Source organism: Triturus cristatus, chromosome 2_2 (assembly GCF_964204655.1).
Source record: "Triturus cristatus chromosome 2_2, aTriCri1.1, whole genome shotgun sequence".
NCBI classification, from domain to species: Eukaryota; Metazoa; Chordata; class Amphibia; order Caudata; family Salamandridae; genus Triturus; species Triturus cristatus.
In genome coordinates, this window is record NC_140582.1 from 1,245,187,640 (window position 1) to 1,245,208,548 (window position 20,909).

Here is a 20,909-nt window from a genome sequence, read left to right on the forward strand (position 1 = left end):
CACAGGCACACTTAGCTCACTCATGCCTCTGCTTCTGGTGATACACAGGCACACTTAGATCACTCATGCCTCTGCTTCTTATTATACACAGTAAGAACAACAATTGGTCCTGGCCTGCCTTCATGGACAACCCAAAGAGGGAATTACTTATGAAGTTAATTCACTAAGTAGTTGAAAAATTCATTGTAGGAGAGTAGGGTCTGCTATCCTATGGTCACCCCAAATTTTTGCTTCACTGGTTTTTGACATATTGAGGCTGTGGGCCTGCTAATCAGACCCCCAGCCTGCTGTTCTCTCTACTAAATTGACACTATGCACCATAGGTGCATAACCAATTGGAATTGGATCACCCTGTGAGCCCCTGTACCAGTGTACACTAGGTACCCAGGGCATTGGTGTATCTAAGGCCTACCAGGGGCTGAAGCATGTATTATGCTACCCCTGGCCTGGCAATTTGACACAACTGGCTGATCACTCAGCTGGGGTAAGTTGGTGTATCCACCTCTTACTTAGGTGTAGTATACCTATACCTAACCTTAAATGGGACACATGTTAACCTATAAGTCACTCCTATGGCAGGCCTTGACAATCCTGAAGGCAGAGTGCTTGGTTCCATGTGAGATGGTGCTCTGGCATGAGCTGAGCCTGTCTGCAGTGGTCGGAACAACTTCCTTCTACCGTTTCCAGATATCGTCATACCATATACTCTTAAGTGCATTATGAACCTCGCGGTTAAATGCTATCTTTGGTTTGGCTTTATCAAAACATGTCGAGTAAGGTGTCATACGATTTGGAATACTAACCCCTCGCCAATTCTGGCGACGGGGTTAGCATTCCACCCTTCTAGAGGGACACGACATGTACAGTACCTGAAACCCGGGTAAAATCAGACATAGCCTCAGCTCCACAAAATGGACGCTGCCACCACCGACACAAATCTGCCCTCCTGCTGCTGGGAGTCCTTCCAGCTTGGGAGACGTGAACAAAGGGTTTCCTGCCAGGGGAGGTGCGTGCACCACCCCAGACAGGATTTTGTGTATTGGTCAGGTAGGGCTTGAATGGAATCAGACATGCCTGAGGCTCACAAGGAGCCTCGGTGCATATGCCAGTTCAAACCGGTCCTGGGGCACACCAGCCCCGGACCTGGGGCGAGCTGGACAAAGGATTGGGGGTGTAACCACCCCCCTTCCTGGTCCCACCCTTAGGGAGGGACCTAGCAGGTAGTCCGGCCCCTAGAATCCGCTTAAAGGTAGGAGCTGTGTTCTAAGACTTCAGACATCCTGGAATCAACTTACTACAAAGAAGAAGACGGGAACTTCGACGCTCTGCTGCACAGAGGACAGAAGGAAATCTCCCCTATGGTCAGGGAGTAACCATCTTGCTAACGCAAGCACCAACCAGCTATTCGACGTCTGCTTTGCTGCCACCTCCTGCCGGAGCCCGAGCCCAGAGCCCAACAAGACCTAAACCTACAGACCTCTCACAGCCCGATCCACAGTCCCTGCAAAGAAGGAACCCGTGGAGGCACCGAGACACGTGGAGCCAGCCATCTTGAAAGACCGACGACAAGCTGCAAGTGCAACAACAGAGGCTCCCTCCAAGTTGTGCTTTGGGTCCTGAGAAGCCCAACACCCAAGCAGCATCTGCACCAAAGGTGAGCCCTCCAGCATCTCCACGATCTGCGTGGGGCCCCTCTGCACTTTGCATCTTGACGCGCCTGCCCGGTCCCTCGCCCGTTGGCTAGTGGCCATTTTGGCGACGAACCTTGAAAACTACGATGCTGGTCTGGTTGCTCCAGACTGGTCCCTGCTGCTCTCCAAAGGAGCAGACCCTCTGACCTTGCTGGTCAGAACTATCAGCTTTCTTCATTCTTCACAACTTCTGCTTTTGCCAAGGTTTGTTTGCTTCCTTCGAGTCGCCAACACCGCCGACAGCGAGAGCCTGCGTGGCACAGCTCGTGAACCGACTCCTGGACGTCGTCGACCTTCAGGGACCACGTGGCTGCGGAGACAAGCTACACCTTATCACCTGTTTGCACCCGACATCGCCTGGTACCTACCTGGTGCCACGCCGGTCACTGGCTAGTGACTGTGAACACTGTCCCCTCTGCTTTCAGGTCTTCTACAACTCCGATCCACCCTTGGATCCACCGCATCTCTTCTGGACCGACCGCCTGCAGCATCTTTGTCATCAGGCTCCATTGAACACATAGACGAAACCCGACGCACTTCGAGACCTATGCACCCGCTTCCTGTGGGTGAGGTAAAGCTGGCACTCCGGTGCCCAAGTGTAGAGAAACATCTCTAGTGTCTGTGTTTTAAGTCTTAAGTTCGTAGTCCATCCAGAAGACCCTTCTAGCAGTAACTTTTGAACTTTTACGCACCCATTGAAAACCTATGGGAGCCCGCGTGTAACTTTCCTCACTGCACACGCGACCCGTGGACCTCCTGGTCACTAACTGAAGTTAGCTCCTTGTAGGCCCAGCGATTCTAGAGGCCCTAGGCCTTTTCCCTTTCCTGTTCGTGTTACTTATACCACTATTTTAGTATATGGTTTGATCGGCCACCAGGGCCTATCCATATAAAGTGCAACTTCTGTATATTGTAATACTTTCTTGTTTAACGATTTGTGCTCCTGTGCTCATAAAGAGTCTAGGGGATACTTTGAGTAATAAATACATATATATTTTGAATATATATCTGTGTGGTGTCCTTTCATTGGTATAAAGGGGGTTAAATATGGTAAAACAGCTTGCTTAACACGCTTTAACGAGTTTAGCCTCAAAGACTGCTTAGCCTACGCTACCACTAGGGCAGCTAGTCTGAAAAGGTTGACTGACAACCACACCATAAGGGTTGCTTGGCATGGTACAAGGTGGTCACTTTAACTAGTGAACAGCATATACCAGGCCAACTTCTCACATTCATGAATATTCTTTCAAATATGAGAGTAAATACTCTTCAATAGTACATCAGAAAAAGAGACAGAACAACTGAAATTGTGTGGAAACGAATCCTTTGTATATTCTTTTGGTCATGAGAATAACATATTCAATAAAACACATGGAAAGGTTTCCATGGACGGTTGCTCTAATAAGAAGTGCAAAGAAAGGTGCTCATGTGTGAGGTGAGTAAAAGAAGGGACAATCGGATGGAACACAATAGTAGACCATAGTATCATAATTTTACACACAGAATACCGGTTGCCGTGATTGAGAGAAGGGTAACCCAGTGTTCTAAGGGCCAACTACAAAGCGATTGTATTGTTTTATTCAAATTCTACTCGTCAGGATCCTGCTGCTATTCTCTCAATGCATCGTCCAATCTCGGGGGTGACCGGTGTTGTGTAATTCAGGCCATGAACTGGGAAGGAGTCGATGTTTCGACCCGACTTAGGCGATGAGGCAGATTATGAACCTCTGCGTATGGGTCTTCATCAGGACAGGGGTAATGATAGAGACAATCTAAATTAAACGAAAGGCAGTTTAGAACCGGTCTCCCTGTTGTGCGTGTATTCAAAAACATGTTAACTTAAAGATCCACACTGACCGTAGTATTTGCCTAGTCAGGAAAACCAGGTCAATCCAAATCTTCTAGTACTGCAACAAATCCGTAGTGTCCAGAAATCTGTAACACGAATATATCGATTTCAGGCTACTGGGCAACTACCACTGAGGATCTGATGAGCCAAGCGAAAAGCAAGAATAACAACTTACCGTCGGCTGTGGTGGTAACGGGTTCCTTAATCAGTATTCACTATTGATTTTATAGAAAGGGTCTTCATACGGCGTCCTGCAGGAGTCAGGAGCCGAGGCCCGGTATGCGAATGAATCACCAATTGCGCTGAATAAAGCAAGTGTGAGGGCCGATTAGTCTATGCAAGTGAAAGGGTTAAAAAACACAGACAACTGACCCCTTCATTGTATGAGGATCAGCACCAAAATACCTTGATGTTCGGCAGCGGCATTATTCAGCAAAGAGTGAGTGCCTAGCAGACCGCGGGTAAATAATTACAGCGTGCACATCTCACGTGCACGTATGTACGCCAACGCACCTGCACACTTAGCTCACTCACACCTCTGCTTCGGATGATACACCGGCATACTCGGCTCACTCAGAACTCTGCCACTGATGATACACAGGAAAGCTTACCTCAGTCAGAGCTCTGCTTCTGATGATACACGGGCGTGCTTGGCTCACTCAGAGCTCTGCCACTGATGATACACAGGAAAGTTTACCTCAGTCAGAGCTCTGCTTCTGATGATACACAAGTGCACGTGGCTTACTCACAGCCCTGCTTCTGATGATATACAGACACCCATGGCTCAGTCAGAGCTCTTCTGATGTTACACCAGCACACTTGGCTCACTCACAGCTCTGCTTCTGATGATACACAGGCATACTTGGCTCACTCACAGCTCTGTCTCGACTCTCTAATGATACACCTGCACACTTGGCTCACTCAGAACTCTGCCACTGATGATACACAGGAAAGCTTACCTCAGTCAGAGCTCTGCTTCTGATGATACACGGGCGTGCTTGGCTCACTCAGAGCTCTGCCACTGATGATACACAGGAAAGCTTACCTCAGTCAGAGCTCTGCTTCTGATGATACATGGGCGTGCTTGGCTCACTCAGAGCTCTGCCACTGATGATACACAGGAAAGCTTACCTCAGTCAGAGCTCTGCTTCTGATGATACATGGGCGTGCTTGGCTCACTCAGAGCTCTGCCACTGATGATACACAGGAAAGCTTACCTCAGTCAGAGCTCTGCTTCTGATGATACATGGGCGTGCTTGGCTCACTCAGAGCTCTGCCACTGATGATACACAGGAAAGCTTACCTCAGTCAGAGCTCTGCTTCTGATGATACATGGGCGTGCTTGGCTCACTCAGAGCTCTGCCACTGATGATACACAGGAAAGCTTACCTCAGTCAGAGCTCTGCTTCTGATGATACATGGGCGTGCTTGGCTCACTCAGAGCTCTGCCACTGATGATACACAGGAAAGCTTACCTCAGTCAGAGCTCTGCTTCTGATGATACACAGGAAAGCTTACCTCAGTCAGAGCTCTGCTTCTGATGATACACAGGAAAGCTTACCTCAGTCAGAGCTCTGCTTCTGATGATACATGGGCGTGCTTGGCTCACTCAGAGCTCTGCCACTGATGATACACAGGAAAGCTTACCTCAGTCAGAGCTCTGCTTCTGATGATACATGGGCGTGCTTGGCTCACTCAGAGCTCTGCCACTGATGATACACAGGAAAGCTTACCTCAGTCAGAGCTCTGCTTCTGATGATACATGGGCGTGCTTGGCTCACTCAGAGCTCTGCCACTGATGATACACAGGAAAGCTTACCTCAGTCAGAGCTCTGCTTCTGATGATACACAGGAAAGCTTACCTCAGTCAGAGCTCTGCTTCTGATGATACACAGGAAAGCTTACCTCAGTCAGAGCTCTGCTTCTGATGATACATGGGCGTGCTTGGCTCACTCAGAGCTCTGCCACTGATGATACACAGGAAAGCTTACCTCAGTCAGAGCTCTGCTTCTGATGATACATGGGCGTGCTTGGCACACTCAGAGCTCTGCCACTGATGATACACAGGAAAGCTTACCTCAGTCAGAGCTCTGCTTCTGATGATACACAGGCGTGCTTGGCTCACTGAGAACTCTGCTTCCGATGATACACCTTTACTCCACTCCGTGAAAAAGACATCAACAAGATTCTCCGGAACATCAGCCCATCTAACCACTTCAATGACCCGCTGCCCCCGGCCATCTTCAAAGAATACAAGAATGTACCATCCCCACCTGGACAAGGATTGTAAACGCTTCTCTATCACAAGGCATGATCCCTGAATGCCTAAAAGCAGCTCAGGTTTCACCTATACTAAAAAACCTAACGCAGATAAATCTGACCTCAATAACTTCTGCCCTATCTCCAACTTCCCCACACTAGCCAAACTCCTAGAAAAATCTGTACAATCCCAACTTTATGCTCACATAGAGAACATCCAACTCCTAGACCAGCATCAATCGGGCTTTCAAAGGGGCACAGTACTGAATCGGCTCTCTCTCACATTATGGATGACATCTTAAAAATGATTGACCAAAATGCTTCATGCCACCTAATCCTCCTTGACCTTTCCTCCACATTTGAAAACCTCCTATCCATTCTGAAGAACAGGGTGGGTTTCTCTGGTCGGGTGCTACAATGGTTCTCGTCCTTCGTCCACCACAGATCACAGAGTCAAGTCAAACCACTCCCTCTACCAGCCCTCTCGAGTACTCATGGGTGTCCCCCAAGTGTCAGCCCTATCTCCTATCCTCTTCAACCTTTTCTTGGAACCATTAGCTAATTCTCTATATTCCACGAACATTCTTTTCCATATGTATGCAGATGATATGCAACTTTATCTGAAAATCTCATCCCCGGATGACATCATTTCACTCAGCGCTACCCTAACGTCTACACAAATTTAGTTAACTGAGAACCATCTCCTGCTCAACACCTCCAAAACTGAATTCTTTCTCCTCTCGCCTCAGAACCACGTCTCCAAGCTAGACCTTTGGCTACATCACCTCACTGCTTTCAACTGCACCCCTATCATCATAGACTCTGCCAAATCCCTCGAAGTCCCCCTTGACAAGCACCTGAATGTGAAAAATCACATCAGCAATGTATGTATGGGAGCTAATCACTTGATGAGGACACTTAGGAATATCAACCCATTCCTTCCACAAACCGATTTCAAGCATGTGGTCCAAGCGCTTGTCTTGCTGAGGCTTGACTATGGCAGTGTTACTCTCTGAATGCTGCGGCTAAATTGGTGACTTGTACCAAACGAAATGAGCAAATATCCCCGTTCCTAAAATCTCTTAAATGGTGGCCCTACGAAGCTCGAATTCAGTTAAAGATTGCCGTTCTGGCGCTCAAAGCTCTGCATCTCAAAACCCCCAGGTTCCTAGCGCAAAAGCTTGAACTATCCTGTGGTGGTAGAGCCTTAAGAAGCGCTAACACTTTCCTCCTGAAACCACTCATTCTTAGCTAAAAGAGAACTTGTCATCAAGCCTTCTCCGGTGCTGCCCTAAAGATATGGAACTCTCTTCCACCGGAAATACGCAGAATCGCCTCAACGACTGCCTTCGAACTGGAAGCCAAAAGATTCCTAATGAAGAAATTCTTACCTTAATTGTGCTAGCTCACCTGCTCGAAGCCAACGACCCTACAACCATTGCACCGACATTTGATGCTGCTCTTCCTTACCGCATAGTGTGTCTCCCCGCATAGCCTGCTATATACCCATCTACTGTATTACTCTCCCTGTCTAATTTGCCTTGTAATTATGCGATGTTTCCTGTTTTTGTATTCTTATTTGATGTCGACATTGCTTTTATGTCCTTCCTTACATCCTTCTTGTAAAGTTCTCTGATATCCTTCGGAATCTTGTTTGCGCTATATAAAACTTTATAAATAAAAAATAAATAAATAAATACACCTGCACTTGGCTCCCTTCGAGCCCTGCTTCTAATGGTACAAAGACACATTTAGCTCACTGAGAGCTCTGCTTCGGATGATACACATGCTTACTTAGCTCACTCAGAGCTCTCTTTCTGATAATACACCGGAGCAGTTGGCTCACTCAGAGATCAGCTTTTGCTGATACTCTGACACACTGCAAGTTTGCAACTGATAGTGTCCTGGCTCGTTACGAGCTCTGCTCATGATAGTACTGAACCTCACTCAGAGCTCTGCTGTCGATAATGCAGACTTACTCCAGTCTCTGCTTGTAATAACACTCAGGCTGAACAATATGCTCTAGATAGTACTCAGATTGAATGCTCTTTTTAATACAGACTCACTCAGAGCTCTGGCACATTATCAGTCCATAGAACAATCTGTAGAAGAACGTAGAACACTGCGCTAAACGCCCTTGTTTGTTGTTGTCCGTTCGGGGACTGCTCGGGAGGGATAGAATAAACAATGACAACAGGGCCAGGACTCAGACACAGAATGAAAGAGTGCAGTTTATTATATAAACTGGACTACGCCTCTGTTTAGACAGAGGAGCATCTCGATGGATTGTCGAAGGTCGCCCGTGCCTGAATTCTAGCCCAGCTGCATTCCAAACATCATCCTGAGAAGGACAGCGACCTGTTGCAAGACTGGCTACCTGATGACATATATAAGCAGGTAAACGGGGAGTTAGACCACACTAATGGCTCTAGCAGACCAGTGCACCCCGGGGCAGATCTACAAGAAAGTGCCACTGCAGAGCACGGCAAGCCCTTTGGCTGCTCCAGGCTGCGGTACTTTCAGAGCACAGGAATGCGACATATCTACAATGATGTGTTGCATTCCTGTGCTCTCCCCTGTGCTAGTGCACAAACAGCTGCCATGTGCCGGCGCAGGCACCCTGGCACCATGGTGCAAGGATGCCTGGGCCATGGGGAGATTGTTTTTGTGCAGGAAGGGGCACCTTACTGCACAAAAACAATCACTACAGGCATTTTCCTCTTCCAGTGAGTACTGTGGAATGCAGCATGCATTGAAAGAGGAAAAAATGAGGAGAAATTAAAACATTTCTCCTCGTTGCGCCTGGCTAAGCAAACTGACGCAGTTCCAGATTTACGATTTCTCGTAATTCTGGAAATATGTCTGGTTCCGTGGGTGCTGCGTGGGAACACACACAGCAACACCCATGGAACGCCCCTTTCAAAGTGCTGCTTGTAAAGGGCCCATATTTACAAGGGGGGCTTTCCCTGTCCTTGTAAATATGAGGCTAAGAAATGCACTGCTAGTGTGTCACAAAAAGTGACGTTCTGGCAGCGCAAGGGGCTTGTAAATCTGCCCCCCTATGCTTATCATAATAGGAAGCACTAAGTAGGAATATCTAATTATATGTATCCCTATATTCAATGCAATAATACGGTGGTCAAATTATTCACATTCTTTCCCATCCTTGTAATGCTGGTTACACTATTTGGTTTCCCTCCATCAATCATGGCCGCGTACGTATTTTGTACAATATTTGAAACGCCACTCGGTGCGCTTCTTGTATCCCCCTTTGGGATGCCTGACTTACTAACGAAAGGGTAAGATCTGTTTCCATGATTTCCTTGGGGATATTAGGGTTGTCATGTTCTGAGGATGCAAACACCATCTGGTGCCCCCTGTCAGGTTAGGGGCAAAGATGACAAACTGTGAGCTAGTCTGGTACTAAGTCAACATATTCTGATGGTGTGCGTGGACTCAGCCCCACATAGTTTAATGCTTATGTTGCCCAAATAAGCAGTCTTACTAACTAAGTAGGAACCGTCCCACAGAATGCCCTAAAATGTGCCGGGAGTGGTGCAGGTTATAAGACTGTAGCTGCCCTGAGGTAGCATTTATAGCCTCGAACTCCACACACAAGTAACATGTTTTAGAGGCATGCGCTGTATGTACGGCTGTTACAAATGTCACTGCCCACCCCTACATCCGCGAGACCTCTGTTCTTGAGATGTGTAACTGCCTCTTGGCCATTTTCTCCTACCTCAGCTGGTCTTGAGCCACTATTTTATGTGAAATGATTCAATAAACCAGAGATTCAAAAACCACAGAAAACCATAGATGGGAAGCATCCTTTTAAGAGTCAAGCTTGACGAAGTTACAACAATCGGTTGTAGGAAGCTGGCTCTGTGTCTACTGTATCAAAGCGAGGTGTAGTGCGCACAGAGTCCAGGTGAGTGGACAGGGGTTACTCCAGCAATCCCAGGGTGCTCTTTCTAGGGGTAGCTGTGGTCGAGCAGCCAGAGGCTTATCAGAGAAGGGTGTTAGGACATTCACTGCGTACACCAAGTCAATACGAGACACACACTCAAAAAGGAGATACACAACCATTTTTAAAAATATGCAGTTATTTTTGAAATTATGTTTTTGAACTCAAAAACCAGGTACATGTAAGTACTTTGACATAGAATCACTTTTAAGTATGTTTTGCAGGTTAGAAACACAGTTTGCACGTGTGCACAATTGTGCACAATGTTATCCTATGGGAGAAAAATGGCACACCTCGAATACCTATATTTGATTTGCGTTCTTGGTGGACCTACTTTGGTATTGGCCTCGTAGAGGGTCAGGGACCAGTGCTCTACTCGAACATCGGTCGGGGCTGTGCTCCAAAGTCTTTGTGCAGCAGGGAGAGGGGCTGGTCATTGTGCGGAAAACGCGCTTGGATAAAGCAGGGGCCATTTGGAAGAGCACAGAAAAAGGGGACTTGGATACAAGTCAGAGAGCTCCCAATTATAGACTCGGTGCCGGAGGATCTCAACAACAAGGAGCACCAATTGGATTCTGTAAATTCGGGCCGGGAGCCTCAGGTGCAGGGTCTTTGGGGTCGTTAGACACTTGTTTGTCAAGTGCCTCCTTCAGCCTGGTCAAGAGATTAGACGACAGCTGGGCAGTGGAGTCCCTCTTGGGGCTATCTCCACGATGCGTCTGACCCTCATCGATTGGTTCTTGGTTGGATGAGTTGGAGTCCGGCGCTGGGCTCGGAAACAAAGGGTCACTCTTGGGGCTATCTCCACGATGCGGCTGACCCTCATCGATTGGTTCTTGGTTGGGTGAGTCTGAGTCCGGCGCTGGACTCGGAAACAAAGGGTCACTCTTGGGGCTATCTCCACGATGCGTCTTACCCTCATCGATTGGTTCTTGGTTGGATGAGTTGGAGTCCGGCGCTGGGCTCGGAAACAAAGGGTCACTCTTGGGGCTATCTCCACGATGCGGCTGACCCTCATCGATTGGTTCTTGGTTGGGTGAGTTGGAGTCCGGCGCCGGACTCGGAAACAAAGGGTCACTCTTGGGGCTATCTCCACGATGCGGCTGACCCTCATCGATTGGTTCTTGGTTGGGTGAGTTGGAGTCCGGCGCCGGACTCGGAAACAAAGGGTCACTCTTAGGGCTATCTCCACGATGCGGCTGACCCTCATCGATTGGTTCTTGGTTCGGTGAGTTGGAGTCCGGCGCTGGACTCGGAAACAAAGGTTGGTTGGATAATGTCATTGTTACTCTGGGTATTCGCACAGCTGGGCTCTTGGAGGTCGGAAAATCATCAGGCTTGGCAGGAAGATGCTATGGGCCTCTTGGATTCAGAAGGGTCGCTCCTCGGCTCCAAGGGAGATCTCTGGGGCTTCTTCGACATGCTGGAGGACCTCTGGGGTTTGTGGAGGTAGAGAGCCCAGGGCAGAGCCGACTTTTGCAGAATTGTCGGGAGCAGTCAGACGGCTGGTGGAGCTGGCATCAGGTCAGTCTTCTGCTCCTCTGTTTTTCCTTTTTGCGGCTCGGCGGGGTCCTGGTTCTAGTCTTCTTCATAATCCAAAGTTGATTAGAGTTCCTGGGTTCAGGGGGCCCCTAAATGGTGAAGGGCAGTAGCCAATGGGTACTTGCCCCTAACGTCTCTTACATGACCACTTCATGTGGGAAGTGGGCATGACCCTGACCCAGTGTCCTAAATCCTGCCAACACAAAGATGGCAGATTCCTAAAAGTGTGGGTCACATCAGGCAGGACAACTTAGGGGTGTGCCTGACGAATATGACACGTTATTTCGCATGCCATTACTACACGGTTATTACTTAGCAATAACCGTTACTACGCAAGTTTTTAGTTCGCATACCATTACATTGAAAGTGTTAAAGTATACGAAGTGAAAACTTGCATAGTAATAAAAATGGTATGCGGAATAACGTGTCATATTAAAACAAGCATTGGCCTAGCCAATAGTTCTCGCTTTTGGGTATAAGTATTTAGTTTTGCAGCACAATATCCCTGGTGCAACAACATCACCTGTTGCATGGCTAAACACTTATAAGGTCTCAAAGGCGAGACCTATTGGCTATGCCAATGCTTGTTCAAAACTGCTGTGACGCGGTTTAGAGCTGCATTTAAAAGAATAAACCAGGGCCTTCATTCTGGCAAGTAACATCTGACATACGGGGTTCCACCTGTTTATCTTGTGCACAAAGCGTTCTGCCATCTTTAAGAGTAACGGACACCTGGCGGAGGTAACAGGGGCACGTGACGGGTGCTCACCAAATATCTGCATTCCAGTTATTTACGACTCGGTTGAGCAGATCGCTCTTTTTTTAGGCTTAGGAAACTTGTGCTACAAAATACAACTTTTGATTTCTTTTAACTTTTTAGTCTCAAATATTTTTCCCACATTAGTCCTAACTCCGCCCCCTTCCACGTGGTTCTTTCTTTTGTAATGTATGTGCAGAAAAGCGCGGGAAATGTTCTCCAAATGTTTGTGAATACCGTTCATTTCAGATTTAGTGAGCGGGCACCACTTTCCTACATATTTTTCCTCATCAGCTTCCATGATATAACACCGATGATGTTTAAAAGTGTAAATAATGGAATGTGAAAGGGCGCCACGAAACCACCGTGAGGGCTCTGTTGGGCGAAGATAGGCGACGGGCCCCAGGGCCTGGGGGTTGTGGAATATCTTTTCACGGACTAACACAGAGCTGAAAACGTGGCCTCTTTTCTTGTTTGTACCACACATAAGAAACCTGGGAGTAGTTCATAGGTACGAAAAATAGGAATCAGTTATCAAAGCGGTCCAGACCCCTGGCTGTTTGCGTCTTTCACGTCTGTGAGCTCTGGAGACGGCCATTCACTCGGTCCATTGAATTATAGATTTTCAATAAACACCAAGCCCCTATAATTGTCTCATGTGTAATTTAACTACTACAAACAGGGCCAGTAACTGGCGAAAAAGATTCTGTGGACGGGATGAAATGTGTGAGGCAAGTACATAAAGTATGAAACAATTAACTGTAAAATAGGGAATCATTATGTGCTGAAGCCCATCGTGCAACATTCTCTCCTTATTGTCGATGCATTTTAACACATTAAAAATAATTCAACTTCTATTAAAAAATAATTGGATATATTAAGAAAACTGCAGTTCTAGTCAAAATGATACTCCACAAATATTTTGGTCTGCAATAAGATTACTCGATAACCACTCTATTCATTGACTCTGCCCTTTCCACACTCACATAGATTGCGTATCACTTATGCAACCATGCGCTTACCAGGAAACGCGCCTTCTTACTGTAATAAAAGGTGTGGCACGCGTTGCACCTTGTGTTCCGAATATGCAAAGCAGGGCGGGCGCGCTGATTGATGGCACCAGGGAGGAACATTCACGCTTGCGCAAGAGCCAGGGCCAGACAAGCAGATGTCTTCATACAACCCTTGCACCAGTTTCCCATCCATCGGTCGTGGAGGGCCGTGCCCGTGAAACGAAGACCCGGAAGCGATGGCGGGTGCACGCAGGTGTCATCTGCCGTGGGCATGGCCTGGCCTCGGCGCTCCTGCACAGGCGTGGCCCGCACAGGGACTGCAGTCTAGACGTGTCTTGGGGCTGGGTGGTTTGGGATGAGGCGAGCTCTGTGCAGGCCACTGGTGACTCCCAGGACCGGCTGCACGTCCTTCAACTTTGACCCTTCCTAACGACGTATCAAGACATTTTGTACCAATCTAGGCTCCTGCTTTCTGTCGGGGACAGGGGTTATAGGGAATTCCAAAATGCATCCGCATTTTCAGTATTCCATAAAAACATCTGTTTAAAGATTATACAAAAAGACCCTCGCAAGTCCAAGGCCATCTCTGCATAATGCCCATCGGCGGCGCAGGGGTAGTTGCTGGGAGACGGCATTTGCCACTCGAGGAACCTACTTGGATCGCTCGTAACTTGGACTCGGGCTGGTGAATGTACAGGACTCTATCCCCAGGAAGCTTAGCTGCGTGTCGAGCTGATGTGAAGGTTTGCAGGTTGGCCACTAGGCCGAAGGTTCTAGAAAGGGCGTGGGGGTATTCCAAAAGCTTCATTTCCCACTCAAAATATTGGATGTCCCATACAAGTCTAATATATTCAATTCATAGCAGTTGTAACTAAGTGGACCCCCACCCCTACTCTGCTTATAGCGTCACGTCCGACGCCCGAAGAACCCATCACGTGACCTCACGATGCAGGCCGTCCTCGGGGCTGGCGTGGCACCCACTTGCATCTGGTGGATGGGGCGGGTGTATGGAATGTCGTTTATAGGAAACAGTGGTCCTTGGAAAGAGGGAAAATACACTTGGGATAAATATAGTCCAGAATCGAAGCTATATTATATTATGGGATGTCCAGCCGGACAACCCTATTTATTTCTAGAATGTAAAAATAACAAATACAATAACATACTAATTGTGGGACACAATCCTGTATCCTTTGGGGAAAAAAAAAAGAATACAATACATGTTAACAACTTGCACATTAAGCCAGTGTGTTAAAAAAGTGCAATTGTTGTTACTCAAAAAGCTTCTAACATTGAATTTGTAAAAAAGCTCATTACGTCTTGCCTGAAATGCCCCCTTGTATGTAATTGTTTCACATGTATTGTCTTCTGTATATGTCACTGTCCCACCACACGGAGCACACAACGCCGAGTCCCACCCCACCCCACCCCATTCTTTTGTGTCAATGACACAAGACGCTCCGCCATGTTGAGACCAGGTTATTTGTTGGTCTTAATTTTGGCGCTGCCCCATATTATCGCCACCCTTGTAAATAGGAAGCAGTGTAAAAAATTAATGGGTGTTGCGGCGGAACTTCCACCGCACACCCTTTTTACGCTAAGGGGCCGATTCCGGGTCGGAAGGGCACCGAACGCGATCCGGCCGTAAAAACTACAAGCCGTACGCGTGTTTTCTAGCCGTCTCGTACAGCTGTACGAGTGAGCAAGTACGATGCGAGCTATGTGAGATTCACCGACCGATTCGTTTCCGGGTCCAAACCGCTCCATACGTCTCGGTCGGAAGCTAACCGTGGCGTGCAATGGATGCGATTTACAACCGAGCCAGTACGATGCACGCGTCGGACAGCCTGTGCGAGACGGAGTGTCCGGCTCGCAAAAGCTCCCAGAGTCGGACTTCGGGGGTCCGCATCGGACCCCCTGACACCCACAGCCCTACGAATCGGACACAGGGGGAGACCTATGGGTCTCCCCAACACAGGCATGTACGATGCGGATGGCACCGACGCGTACACACTGTAGGGGGCGCACTTGTTCGAGACGTACCCATTCAGTCAATGGGAGCGCATGAACGTGTCGTACAACTGGCTCCCATTGACTTCTATGTGAGTCCGACCAAACCGAGTCCGACAGCATACATGCGCATCGTACTCGCTCGGTCAGACTATAGGGGTCTGGCTCGGTCGAAAAACACTCCGGATCCGGCTCGGTCGGAGTGCTTTCCGACCCGGATCGGAATCGGCCCCTAAGCGTAGTGTTGGACAGGCCTCACAAACGGCTCGCTCCCTCCCCGCTCGACGGGGCCCGAACCCCGGCCCACCTGGCATATCCCCGCAACAAGCACCTGTACTCCGTCTCCCGACGGACCCTCTGCCCTCGGACCCCTACTCATCACGGGGTCCAGCCCCACCGGCTTTCCCGGCCGGGTCAAGCCGCCATCTTGGGCCCTGCACCACGCGGCCGCACGGCCTCCCCTCGACCCTAACCCCGGGCCTGGCCGGCCCCGACATCCCGGCACCACCATCCACCCAGGAGGTGAGCGGACCACTTGGCAGGTCAATGGGAGAACGAAGTGTCAAGGGCTCTCCCCCGCCAGGTGCCGATCGCCCCCAGCTCCCCCAGGCACTGGCTCCACCCCCTGCTGGGTGTCTGGACACCTTCATCCCGGACCCTCCGACCTCCAAGTGCGAGGGTCCGGACATCAAAGGGCGCCTGCCCTATAACTGGGGCAGCTCCGGAGCAGGAAGGCAGTTGTATCCTGGAGTCGAGAGACACCGAGTGAACTCAACCCTGACGGTCTACTGGCGCTGCCGTAGCCCGCTCTTGTGAACCATCGTCCTGCCTGCTGGCGCTGCCGCGGCCTTCTGCAACCTTCACCTTCCTGGGACCTGCTGGCGCTGCCGCGGCCCGTTGTAACGACCATCCTCACCGGGACCTGCTGGCGCTGCCGCGGCCTTCTGCAACAGTCATCTTCCTGGGACCTGCTGGCGCTGCCGCGGCCCGTTGTAACGACCATCCACACCGGGACCTGCTGGCGCTGCCGCGGCCCATACCACCTAATCACCAAGCTCGAGGATTGTGAGCTCATCATCATCTCATCCGAACTACCTGATTGGTAAATAGACTGTCCCGCTACCCCCTTCCCTACCTTGTGAGACTCTAATCGAGGGGACCCCTGAGTCCAGACCTCCTTGTACCATTTAACCGTACCTTAAATAAGTGCTTATAAAGAACACTGAACCTTATCCGTGTGTGGTATCTGTCTGTGGGGGGGAAGTTACTTGTCTGTACGATCGCTGGAGACGGCTCTCCCCGGAGACCTCTCCTCCTGACCCCGGCCGACCCTCCCGGTCCATCTACCTTTTCTAACACGTAGCATGAAAAGGGGCCTTATTTGCAAGGCAGCATTAAAGCATGTTAAGTGGCTTAATGCTGCCTTGTAAGTAAGGCGATGGACTTAATGTCCCAAGAACGCCATGAAAAGTGACATTCTGTAACAATGGTAGTAGACATGAGTTCCCATCATTCCGTGGTGGTAGCACATAACAAACTCTTTGAGGGTTTGAAGAAATACTTTGTTAAAACCACTTCTAATAGATGTTCCAAGCTAGGTAACACTGCGGGTTGGTATAACACTGATTGCAAGAAAGCACGAGCTGAACTTGGCAGCGCCCTAAGGATGGAAGACGTATCTTTGGTAAGACTGGCGAGGATACATTATAGGAAGACACTGAAAGATGCAAAAGGAATGTGGGATAACGAAAAGTGGAAAGACCTCCTAGATGCTAGTAAGTGTAGGAACAGCAAGCAATTCTGGGACATATATAAATGGGATAGGGGGGGGGCTACCAGAGCGCCCCCAGAATAATGTGGCTAAGAATGCGTGGGTTGACCATTTCAAACCACAATATGCAGCTCCCAGTGACGAAGAAAACTCTGGTGCCATTTACTGCCATGCCCACTATGAAGAAGCACACGTGTTTAACGGCGATAGACACCTATGGTGCAGCTACATTATGCGCCTCGCAAATGCAATCGCTCAGGGTGCTGACATCCCTGACTCGTGGAAGGGCGCAGAAATAGTCCCCGTATTTAAAAAGGGGGACAAGTCTATTGCGGCCAACTATAGGCCAATTAGCTTAATAGACTCAATACAGAAGATTGTGGCCCGCTTATTCCTACACAAGATTCTATTATGGACTGAAGAGCAGGATATTCTAAGTCCTATGCAGGCAGGCTTTCGCCGGAAAACAAGCACAATTGATCAAATCTTCCGTTTCGTCATCTTATACTGGAAGACGGTGATTTTAGGCAAGGGCGCATTAAATGCTGTATTTGTGGACCTTAAAGCGGCGTTCGATTTGGTCCCACGAATTAAACTTTGGGAAGTTATGCGGGAAATGGGACTTGAACCTGAACTCCTTTCTGTAGTCATTCGCTTGCATGAGGGTAATGTAGCTCGGGTCCGTTGGGGGGATGTGGGAGAGGTGACGGAAGACTTCCCGGTTGGCAGGGGTGTGAGGCAGGGTTGTGTCCTGGCTCCAACCCTGTTCTCGCTCTTTGTCAATGGGGTGGTCGACTTTCTCTCGCAGACCCCCACTGATGCACCTGTTCTGGCTGGATCACGCGTCCCCATCCTCATGTTCGCGGATGACACGTTGATTATTTCCAAGACCCCAAGTGGTCTACAAAAGGCACTAGGACGCTTTGAAGAGTTCTGTAAACTGAGGGGATTGGTGGTCAACACTGAAAAAACCAAATTTATGTCTTTTAACGCACACAAGTCATTCAGGGGGAAAATTCTTATGAATGATTTGCCCTTGGAGGAGGTGACCTCCTTCACATATTTGGGCATTACAATACAGAAGGATATGCGTTGGGATTCCCAACTGGACTGCGCCGCATTACTTCATAAACAAAAATCAGGTGCCCTCCTAACTAAATTTAAAAGCTCACATACAAAACCAATCTCACCAGTCCTTGAAGTATATGGGACAATGGTATTGAGTTCATGCTGATACGGGTCTGAGCTCTGGGGCTTTAGTAACTCGAACAAATTGACGTTGCTTGAAAATGCATTTTTGCATAAAATTACAAGTCTTCCAGCCAGCACCCCACTGCGCCCTTTGTTGCTAGATTTAGGGAAAAAGCCACTAGTCCATCTTGTAAAGCTTCGTCCACTTCTTTATTGGCACCGACTCTGGTGCACTGAGGAATTTGCACACTATCAGAGTGGCTTCAGTGACATACTAAAAACTGATTCATCACATAAAATACATCGGCTGCGTAGCATTAAGCTCCTCTTGGGCAGTATAGGTTTGATCGAATTATGGAATGACCCACTAAACGCTATTTTCCCTTCTAAGGATAAGCTGAAAGCTATATACTGGGAATGGGTTTTCATGATAGAAACTACGCAAGGACTTTCCTCTCACTTAACAGGTCGTTTCCTCGATCTAAAAGCTAGGCCATTGCTAGAGAGGTATTGGGATTTAATAGAGAGGCCCTCGGATCGTAAGTTATACTTCCAGCTACGGGTGGGCACCCTACCGGTTGCAGAATTTACTGCAAGTTGGGGGAGCCCCCAAAACAAAAGTGACAAATGCTATAGTTGTATTGAGGATTGTGAATCCGTAGAACACTTGCTATTTTTCTGCCCAATGTACATGATACCCCGGAAAACCTGGATAAAACCCGTCTGTAAGTTGCTGGGTACCAGGAACTATCGCACAGCCCTTCGTATTTTGAGTACTGACACTGCTCCTCTTATTTGTAAAGCAGTGGCCAAGTTCTTAGGGTGGGCCTGGGGCATACGGACCAAAGCCCTGAGTTATGATGGCAACCTATAGTAATCCACTGCAAATGTACAAGTTTTCTTAATGCTCGCCTAAAGGTCGGGGACACAAACAGTAATTCTAACATATGTGATATTTTAAATTGAGAATATTTGTATGGGTTTTAGACTGATTTTAGCTTTAGCGACGGTTGTAATATGAATTTAATCTTAGTCTTAAAAATTTTAGATAATTTATATGTTTTCTGTGTTATGATTGTAATGTGCTTTTATGACTCAACTGTCGAATAAAGCTTTATTGATTGACATTCTGGGGGTGTTAAGTACTTTTACATATATCCCTGGGTTCCTTGAAGAAGGAAAAAATGACTGATTAGTTAACTGTACATTTTATCTCGTTAGAACATTTAATACTTGACTGGTAATTACAGGAGAGGATGTAGTAATACCAGGTGGGAGAAGCAGCGGTAATACCCCACACTTCCATTTAGTTTCTGGATGGAAATATGGGGGGCATGGAAGCCTTTTACCGCTGGTGGAGTTGGGCTTCAGCAGAAGCCATGTTTTCAGTATTTCTACCCCAAAACGCTCGAAGCGCAACCTTGACCCAGGCGGTATTTTAATGGCTTTCCTGCTATCCCGTTGCTGTCTCAGCCAAGTTTAAACGGGTGGAAGTTGGGAGAAGTCTGATAAAAAGAGGAAGATAAAACAGAGTTCCTGACCAGTCAGTGCATTATTTCCTCGGTTGAATTGTGCTTATAAAGCCAGCTGAGATGAAATGTGGAGCTCATGATACTGCAGGGTTTAAACCGCCTGTGACCAGAAACAGAGTGCAGACCTCCAGCTACACATGTCCATGGCAGAGACTGTGCCCTGGAATCTTTAGCAAACACGTGTTATGCAGGCTACCGGACATGCTAAGCACGGGATAAAATGTGAACAAGCAGTGGTAATTCCAGTAGGTCTGGCTTAAAAGGAATGTTGTACGGTTATGTGTGAAGCACCACTAGTAAATAGCACGGAGATGGATAGGTATATATGTGGAAGCAAAGACACTTGCAATGTCAAGCCAGACCTAAAAATCCATGTAGGCTAATTCCTGCCCCCTCCCGTCTGTGCTGCTGCCAGAGAAAAACAACATAAATTATTTTAGTTATTCAAGACACCTTAATAACATTCTAGTGTCATGTTTGTATACGTTAAAGTTCAAGCTCGGGCAGCGGGATACATAAACAAATGATCACAGCTGCTTGGACGGCAAGCACTTGTTTGGTGGAAGCACACAACTTCTGCCCAATGAAAACATGTACTCCTGGTTCACGACATGTGGGCGGAGCCAAAGCCCCTCTCTAGTGATGCTCACATAATTATCTGGTGACAGCTGCACTTTCAAGATAGAATACAAAAAAAGAAAGAGTCGGGGAGGACAGATGTTGACTCTTCAAGCACCCTTTATTTGAAACTGTGAGAAAATCATTAAAAAGGTTATGCATAGATTGTACGACTGCAGAGTATTCATGCATATACAGCAAGCAACAGAATGACTTGATCTTTCTCCCAGCTGGTTTGTAAAAATCAGTCCTCCAATCAGGAACTGGGTGTCTTAGAGGGTCTGTAACATTTCCGGATAGAGTGGTGTCCAGCGTTGAAATTCCTGAGGCTTGGCTTTCATCCAGACCCTTTAAACATCTGTCTTATTGATGTGGCATTCTAGAAAAATGAATAAAAGAAACATGTGTAAGCTGTAAACTAACTTTAAGCCTCCAGTAAGTCAGCAGATACAACAAACCAAAACACAAACACACGTTTATATATTTCATTGATCTTCCCAAAGCGAAACATGCAGCATAGATAAGCTACTCAGCTGCTCCCTCTGAGCAGAGCTCTCGGGTTAGGAAGACGTCTTGCATGGAGTGGTAACGAAGAAACATAATATAAAGTTATTTTCTTGTTATTAAAAGAGTCATCCAGAGAAGAGGAAGAAAAGAGTTCTCTTTCCTCAGCCCCCCACCTCTAAAAATCACCGTAAAGGGGCCTGAATGA

The 20,909-nt window shown here is 47.9% G+C and overlaps 1 protein-coding gene across 3 annotated transcripts in view; it reads right to left on the bottom strand.

Annotated features, from left to right (window-relative positions):
* LOC146863505 (uncharacterized) overlaps nucleotides 1-20,909 on the bottom strand; it is a 533,358-nt gene that overhangs the window by 450,374 nt on the left and 62,075 nt on the right. For 2 of the 3 annotated variants that reach the window (XM_085642934.1, XM_085642936.1), the window contains exon 4: nucleotides 20,300-20,576. The exons of the other annotated variant lie outside the window; for it this stretch is intronic. The gene's annotated coding sequence lies outside the window, so the exon portion shown is untranslated. Of the gene's footprint in view, nucleotides 1-20,299; nucleotides 20,577-20,909 lie in introns of those variants that run through there. 3 annotated transcript variants of the gene reach the window in all.